The following is a 9,339-nucleotide window of genomic DNA, read 5'->3' on the forward strand; positions in this document are numbered from 1 at the left end:
GGTGCCTTCAAAATGGGTGAAGACAAAAAAAGAAATCTAGATGAAGAAGTCAGGGAAATGGGAAAATAGGATTAAGATGAACTCATGGATAAAGTGCATACTCAAAATACCTGCAGTAATAGCCTGTTGAATTCCTAGAGTCAGCCTGCAAATTTGACGCTGGTCTTCCCTGCTGGTCACAGTAAAGAAGGGAACACAAGTACACTCGAATTCTAAGTGTCTTTGAGGCTAAAAACATAGTTTAGGAGAAGAGCATCTTAGTTCTAAAAGGTGGTTGAATGTAGTTTACAAATGTCTTTCCATGATTCCAAAATACAACTCAGTTTGATGCTCAAGAGATCTGTGGACGGTCTCTGTAATGGCTTCCAAAATTATGTGTATATGTGTATGTACTTTTTTCCTGCAAAAAGGAGTTAAAATTTAAATCATATTTTTAAAGACATTTCTAGCTTCCCAAGGGGAAATGAACCTTTCAAGTAAAGGACAGATTGTTTAATTTGGACCATTCTTCAATGATAATTTGTGAAACTGAACTTTGAATAAGAATAAGAATAATAAAAAAGTAATTGGACCATCCAGGTGGTGCAAGGGTTAAAGTCTCAGTGCTATCAAGCTCCCAGCCACTGTGGCCTGAGTTTAGTACCCTATCACCAGCAAAGGATGATCCATACCATGACCTACCTTGGCACATCAGGCCTCTCCTGTCTCTGCTACCCTCAACAGTGTTTCTCTAGATTGCCTGTCCTATGCCCCCCTCTGTCTGCAGTGAATCATCTAAGCCCTGCACCTCTGGCCTAGAATAAGCTGATAATTTTTTAAATAAGAAACTAGCTAAAAAGGATATTGTTTCAACAAATTTATTTAGTTTTCAATACTGTCAATTTGTAGCAGAAGAGATGTGTTTTTTACATTACATACATATATTGATTTTTTCACTCAATAGTTATTAACTGAGCACATATTTTTCTGTTCTAACTTTCTTCATCAACTTAGAATTATTCAGGCTCACTTAATGTTATGGCAGTGATAATTGAAGTATTTTAAGCATAGGTGCTTTTAATTTCAAGATGTTTTGATTCCAGAAAAGAAAGAAAATTGAATTTGCTTTAATTTAAAAAATTGACTTTTCTTTCTTTACAATGTAATACAATTAGTTCTGCTTTTTTTTCATTCTTATTTCTACATTGGCCTTTCCTATTGTATTTGAATGTGACTAAATTATATGTTATGGGATTCATGGTGTAGTCAAGCTATAGCAGGAAAAGTCAGGATGACTGTTTATCAGGGTCTCCCACGTGGACTTTAGCTTGGTTAAACAGTTAAGGATCTTAATCATATCGGTATCCCAGAGTTGATTAATGTATTTTAGGCCATAAGAATAAAAAAATAAGAAAGCAAATAAACCCAAGCATTTATTACATTGGGGGAGGGTTTGGGTTAAATTCATTTTTAACAATGATATTTACATTGTACCTGTCAAGATACCTGTTTTGGGAGGTCTGGAAACCAAATCAGACAGTTGCTTATTAAGTGAGGCATCAGAATAGAATAAGTTAAATCATTTTGAGATTTTTTTTTTATTTGAGATGTTTTATTCAGATCCTGATAAATGACCTTTGTCCCACAACAAAGTAAACGTCTTCAAAGACAGAATTCATGCCCCTTGGATTTTCTCTTTTATTCTCTGAACAGTACTGAGTTAAGATTATACATTTCTTACTGTAGGCTAATTTTCACTCAAACTTTGTCTAAACAATATAATAGATAATTGATTAGGTTTCTACTGGCCAATTTATAACCACTTCCAGTTTTGCCTCCTGAGATTACAGCCTCATCTTAATTAGGGGTTTAGAGTGTTTCTAAACTCCTTACTTATAGTCACAGGCAGTTTTATGGATTACTCCCACAGCCAATCAATTTAAGTATGAATTTTACAAGCCTAATTCTCAGAAGCTGCTTTGGTTTTTAGCATTTGCTATTTATGAATCATTACTTCCTCAAAAAGAAAGTTTTGAATTATTTGATTCAATCCAGTAAGTATATACTAGTATCAGCACTATAGATTACCTTAGAAATACTTGGGGGTTTGGGGGGGAGGAGGAGATGGGGGGATGGGGAGGAGGGGAGAAAAGAAAGAAATTCTGTATTAATTACTGTTAGCATTGAAAGGACCAACTTAGTTTTCCAATGATATGCTTCTATTTAAAACACTGTATCTGTGATGTCAATTATACCAGTGCATTCTGTAATTATCAGTGCTTTAAAAATCATTGAATTCTGCACTTAAATTGTATAGTGTTTTTAAAAAATGATTGGGAAATAAATATCTGCTTAATCAGCAAAATAGCTCTCTAGTACCATGCCCCTAAAGGCATTATTGAGGTGGAGGTTATCCTAGAGTAACTGCACTGAACTATGGCCTTCCTAATCTGGACCTACTTGCAGTACACTTGTGTCATCTTTATTGTTTTCCCTGGAGGTATCTATTATTTTTCATTAGGTAAAGGGACACTTACAAAGATTAGGAAGCTACCTCTAGAATTAATTTATATGCATAATTCTCCATTCCTTTGCTCCATTTATTTTATACTTGTCTCATCTTTCTTAGTAAACTATACTGAGGTCTGATTTCTGCTGTAACTACTTTTATTGCCAGAAAATTCTCTGTTAAAATGAAATCTTTTTTTTTTTTTAAAGATTTATTTGTGCATACAGAACTGGGGTACAGGCCAGAGGTGCAAGGGCGGTGAGAGGATTCACCAGAGACAGAGTGAGGAGTAGAACAGGAAGATTGACAAAGTACACTGCTGAGGGGAGCATTGGGCAAGACAGAAGAGGCCTGCCACAGTACGTGGGTCAGCTCCCTGGCCCGGGATAGAACTTGAACTGAAGCAGCTGTGGCTAGCTTTGCAGTGCTGTTCTTCAACCCTCTGGGTAACCAGGGAGGGCCCAGAATTACTTTTTTAAATTTACTTGCAGAGTGGAGTTATTTGCAACATAGATTGCCTGGCCCATAAGCCTAAAACATGTATTCTGTGGCTATTTACAGAAAAAGTTTGCCAGTCTCTAAGAGGAAAAGAGTAACCTGCTTTTGTAAATTTTGTTTAAACCTAATTTTAAAATTCCATTTTGCCACCTTCTCTCCCTCTTGTAGATGTTCTTGGCATGATTAATATATTGTTAATAATGGTAAATATAAGCAGCCCACACTTTCAAGGGTATGTTGCTTTCAAATGTGTTAGCAGCCACTGCTACTTCAGTTTAGTGCTGATATGCTCAAGATGGAAACAGCTTCTGTGATCATCTGCCCAGCCTAGAAGACAACATGTTGCTCTGTTAAAACTGATTATTTTGGCATTGTTTTTGTAGTCTAGGTGGCTCAGAATTGCTCATTGATTTAAGAATGCAGGTTTCTGTAGCTGTCCTTATATTAAAGTAATGATGAATAACAATAGTAAGGGTTTTTATCCTAAGTAAATTACTATTAGCATCCACTCACTGGAATTTGCAGATAAAATTTCCAGAATTTGCAGATTTTATTTTACTATTCTAGAATCCCTCACATTCAGGCTGGTGTTGGGACCACCACTTTGGCCCCAGAGTGGTGTACCTGTGTAGTGCACAATTCAGACCCCATGGGGGATCTTCCTTGTCTGGCTGCAAGCCAGGAACCCACTTTGGCTGATAAGCTGCCATTCTTTCCAAGTTAATTTCTACTCTTTGTAGAATGCAGACTCCAGTGAGGGAATAATTTGCCTTTACTTGAAGTCTCTATTTCCTGTCTTGGGATCTATCTTTATATAAGTTGATCAAGAGTGAGAAAGTTTCTCTTCATAGGAATTTCTTTTCTGCAGGAATATAACCTCTCCCTCTGCTTGCGAGAGCACACTTTCACCAGGTCATAGGGGATGAATATATATTTTCACTCACTTCATATATTTTCACCCACTTCAACAAATACTCATATATTTTCTGGAATGTGGATGGTTCACAATTAAGACCATATGTAAGGCATTGTAAGTACATTGTCAGAGTTGAATCATGTCAGTACATTTTTCTTTGTCTAGCTCCAGTTCCTCTAGGAAGTGATGAAAAAAACAAGTCTGACTATCCTTTATGTGGTCTTCAGGATCACTTTCTGATACTGTGCATGCCACAGCTTAAGCAAGAACATATACATCCCCACAAAAGAGATTATCTATATACATATAGGAATAAGGAATGTTTCTATATATTCCCAGTCTTCTGTAATAATTTGTAGTAGCATAGCATGTCTTCACCAAAAGCAATAATTTGTATGTCCAAGTAATATATTCAGCTTCTCATTTTAATGTATCTACAATCAGGAAAAACAAACAAAAGTAAGTGGGTGTTACTTGTGTTCCTATACAGCCCTACTAGGTAGACTTCCTAACATGAGGGAAATAGTGTAAAGACTTACTGAGATCTTGCATTTCTGTAGATACAGTAGCTCCTTAATGCCTAAAAAAATGTGTGTTTCATAGTTTCAACTAAATCCAGGTTTAAAAAAATATGGTATGTCTTTAGTAATGTAAATAAGTACTTACTTGGAGGTGGTACAAAGAAAAAACTCACTAAGCATGGATTACACCGGTCCAAGATATTAAAGTGGTATATAAAGTTTATACCACTATAAGCAATAAATAAAAGTACCTACACTGATCAACTTCTGGCTGTAAAACTGTAATGACATCAATATATCAGTGTCTTAAAATAACCAAGGTTTCTTCATTTATGTGACATACTGGCAGGTGTTCTACTTACTTACCATTTTGGGATCAGAAAATCTGGGGCATTGGAAAGATGGGCTTTGAACAAGATGGATTTTGGTTTAAATTCCCTATACCGTGTATGAACTAAGGTTCTTGTGTCTTTGTCTGTGAATGGGGCATTATGATAGTACTTGTAAGATTGTGAAAATTAAAAAGTGGAAGCCAACTAGTAGAGTGAGCGCTCTGCACTCTGAGGTCGTCAATAATTAACATTAGTTCTTATCAGGCTCTGAACACTCTACCCTTGGGTTTTCAACATTTGTGGCTCAGATTCTGGTCCACTTTCCTATTCTTTGAAGAAAGGAATAGAAGTGAAACTCAAGTGAGTCTCTCTTGTGACAAACTTGATATTGTGGATAGATAGCTTAGTGGAAAGAAGGTTGAATTTCTTGCCTAAACTAAGGGGTTTTTGTTTTTGAGGGAGGTGAGAAGGCCTGTGCAGGGAAAACATTGAGAAATTCTCTCTATCACGTATAAAAACAAGTGTCTCTGGCCACACAGGACATCACCTCTGGTGCTACCCAGATATATAATTGGAGGAAATGTGATGTAGTTCCTTTGTCTTTCTACATTTCTGAAGAATGTCTCCCTGTGGAAAAGCTGACAAGATGATAAAAACCTCCTGATTAATGTAATGCTTTTCTCTGTTGCTCAAAGCTTATCTCTGTGGTTTTTAAACAACCTACTAGTTGGAAAAACATCTCAGGTTCCCCATAGCTAATCTGTTTGGTGTGTGCTGAGCAGCAAGCAGCCTATTCTTGGAAAAGTACAGACATTGGAGTTCAGCAGATTTGAATTTGAATGTGACATCTCCACTAAATAGTTATATTTTCCTGAATATCTAAATTAATGTCCTTTTTTTTTTAAGATTTATTTATTTGTTCATACATAACTGGGGTACAGCCCAGAGATGCGGAGGGTGAGAGGATTCACCAGGGACAGAGTGGGGAGTAGAATAGGCAGATCGACGAAGTACACTGCTGAGGGGAGCAGTGGGCGGCAGGAGAGGTCTGCCACGCCATGTGGTCACCTCCGGGGCAGGCGGGAATCGAACTCATGCGGAAGTGGCTTAAGCTTCTCAGTGCTGTGTTTTAACCCGCTGCGCCACCAGGGAGGGCCCTAAATTAATGTCCTTTTAGTCATTCACTCATCTGTTTTTGTATTTGTTCTCATTCAGAACATTTCTTGAGCACTTTAGCTATGCCAGGTTGGACTTCAGGGGTATAAAGTTAAACAGGACATTTCCCAGAACAACATGTCTTTGGTCTACCACAGTAGTTTACAAACTTTCCTAAATAATAAAACATGTTTAAGCACAAAGTCCTCATATAGGTACATTTCTATATTATGTACATGATTTCTACGTAGTATGTTGTCACATAATTAGATATTTGATTTAAAAATACTACCTGGGTATACCCAGTGGATTTTAGAGACCGCTGATCTAGTGGTACGCTTATCTTAACTTCACATTCTCTATCACTAAAGTTGTGGTGATAAAATCTTTTTAATAGCATTGTTGCTCATTCATTCACTTAAACAAATTTCATTGAAGACTCTATTATTCGATTCTGCCTCAGGGACTATAGATAGTTGCTAACTGTCAATTGTATCTTAAAGTTAAAGGGGAGACTTCTGTTTGAGAAGGGATACTGTTTACATTTACACTTTTTTTTGGGATTTGTTTATTTTTTTTTCTTATTTTCACCTCTTATATTTTATTGATGTTGATATCCTTAATTATTTTTTAAATATTTATTTATTTATGCATGCAGAACTGGGGTACAGAGGCCAGAGGTGCAGGGGCAGTGAGAGGATTCACCAGAGACAGAGTGGGGAGCAGAACAGGCAGATCTACGAAGTACACTGCTGAGGGGAGCAGCTTGCGGGCCAGGAGAGGTCTGCCGCGCCATGTAGATCACCTCCGGGGTGGGGGTCGAATTCATGCTGACGTGGCTTTAGCTTCTTAGTGCTGTGCTTTAACCTGCTGCGCCACCAGGGAGGGCCCGATATCCTTAAATTTTAATATCTAGGTTTTCTTTTGTCTGTACTGAACTTCAGAATCTTTTGATGGGGTTGTTTACTCAAGTCAGACCATTTTTAGCCCCTCTCACTCCAGCCCCAGCTTCCTTAATCAGTGACACTATCCTCTTTCTTTCTGGATATCAGGCTTAACCTCATAAAACTTACTTCAAAATTAAAATGGACCAATAAAACCCCAATCCAAACAGTAAATATTTATTCAGAACTTAATTGAGCAATATTTCCAAGTCTCCAATTTACCAAGATCTCCCTAAATCCTACTCCCCAAATCCAGCTGGTGGCTTAATATTGTCCTCTGCACTTTCATTTGCTTATCTGTAAAGAGACACTCTGAGGCTCGTCTTGCCTTCTGGGACTCATCAGTCTTTTCTAATGGCCACTTATAATAACCAGTCATGGTTCTGCCTGTATATTACCTCAAATTTTTATAGCATTGGTGCTGAAAGGTACTTTGGAACTCCAGCTGAAGTCGTTGATGACAGCAAGGGTTAGAACCTGAGCCTCTGTATTCTCTTTGTCCTCTCATTAACCTCATCCCACTCTCCAGAGCACAGTCAGGGGACCATGAACCCTTGGTAGGGTTATTCATCTTGTAATATGAACCACAAGGGCCAAGCCTAGAGGCAGGGGCTTCTTCTGCATTATTTTTATCTAACCTTTGTGATAAACCTATTGCTGTTTTCCATTTTATAGACAATAAATTAAGGCACAAAAGGGTAAGACTCTAACGACTAGTAAGACAGCTTTCCAGGATTGGTACCCAAGGTTGCACAGTTCTTAATGCAAATGTTTGTATTTCAGAGGACTAGTATCCATTCTTATAATCCTGTGTCCATCTGAATGGGGTTCTCAAACGGACTTCTGCCTGGGAAGAGAAATAGACTCTGCATAGAGAGATAACCGGTGGGACCAAGACAATTGTAAAGTAGCATGATTGCGACTAACCCTCTCTAATTTCTCCCTTTTAGAATTCTGCTCTTGTGGCCGCAAATGAACATGCATTTGAGAAGGGATATTTTGAAACCCGGAAGCTAGTGGGATATGATGGTCACGGGAAGATGTCTCCAATAGGTCCTAGGTTTTAACCTTTTACATCCTAATGGAGGAGGGAGGTGGAAAGCGAGAGGGGGTGTCTCTGTTTGAGGCTCAGCTAGACTTTAGACTTGTCATAACATGTCTGATGAACAGGGTGAACTGCCTGCCTGTGTATCTCTATCTAAATTACCTGAAATAACTCCCAGATGGTCCATTTCTAGCCTCCCATGCCCTCTTCGCGCCTCAGCTGTGAGTTCGCTTCACCCTGGCATCCTTCTATGTGAAGAGGCCTCTTGATAGGATGTTGTGGATAAGACAAGTAGCACCAACTGTTCAACACCCCTGTTCCACCCAGCCCGGCCCATCTCAGCCCAGCCCAGGATGCAGTTTCTCTCATCTGGACAAGTGATCCATGCTCATGGTCCTAATATACCAAGATCCAGCCGCCTGGTTCTCTGTGTCTTCTGTCCAAGGAGCAGAGGCAGGGTCCCGGCACTCATAGAGTCTCCAGAATAGGCTAGTGTGTACCACCAACTGCAGGCATGAACTGGCCAGAGCTTGGGTGCCACCCCCAGCTCCACTGTATAGGAAAGTTCTGCTCTGTGTCCCCCACAAGTGCATCATGTGGCAGTGGGGAGAGATAGGGACCCCCACCCCCATAGTCTAAACCAGTTTGAGGAGGCAATCTGTTTATGCACATACAAACTAGTTTTAGCATTCTTTAAAAAACAATCTAACAGATCACTATCTTCTTTGGTCAAATTTTATATTAAGAAAGTACAATTCCTCTGGCTCACCCCTAGGAGTCTGGCCAGATCTTGGGCTTCTCTCAGCAGAGATCTCTTTGCCTCTCCAGCCAGCCAGCCCTGCTGCTCTCAGCTCTGCTTTTTTTTTTTTTTTTAAGATTTATTTATTTATGCATGCAAAGCTGGGATACAAAGCCAGAGGTGCAGGGCAGGTGAGAGGTTTCACCAAAGACAGAGAAGACAGAGTGGGGAACAGAACAGGCAGATGGACAAAGTACACTGCTGAGGGGAGCAGCAGGTGGGTCAGGAGAGGCCTGCTGCGCCATGTGGGTCCCCTCTGGGGCCCAGGATTGAACTTGCACTGAAGCGGCCACAGCTCACTTGCAGTGAAACATCCTCCTAACCTGTTGTGCCACCAGGGAGGGCCCCGCTCAGCTCTGCTTTTGGCCCCAATAAACTTGTAAGTATTGTTATTCCTTCCTCCCTGGCCCTGCTGGGGTACTTCTTGCTTTTTGCCATTTCTCAGGCTTGACACCTTGCAGGGGTGGGGTGGGACTCGGCACAGCATTCGCCAAAGATATTCTCCTCTAAAATCTTACCCTCAATTCTTTTGTACCTTATTCTTTCCCACTTACTTTTTTAATCCTGATTTAGCACTTCACTATGGAAATTGCTAATTGTGATTTGGCCGAAGCTTTTATTTTAACATCAAATTACTTTTG

This window comes from Condylura cristata, unplaced genomic scaffold, assembly GCF_000260355.1.
Source record: "Condylura cristata isolate star-nosed mole 26May11 unplaced genomic scaffold, ConCri1.0 scaffold00017, whole genome shotgun sequence".
Classification (NCBI taxonomy): domain Eukaryota; kingdom Metazoa; phylum Chordata; class Mammalia; order Eulipotyphla; family Talpidae; genus Condylura; species Condylura cristata.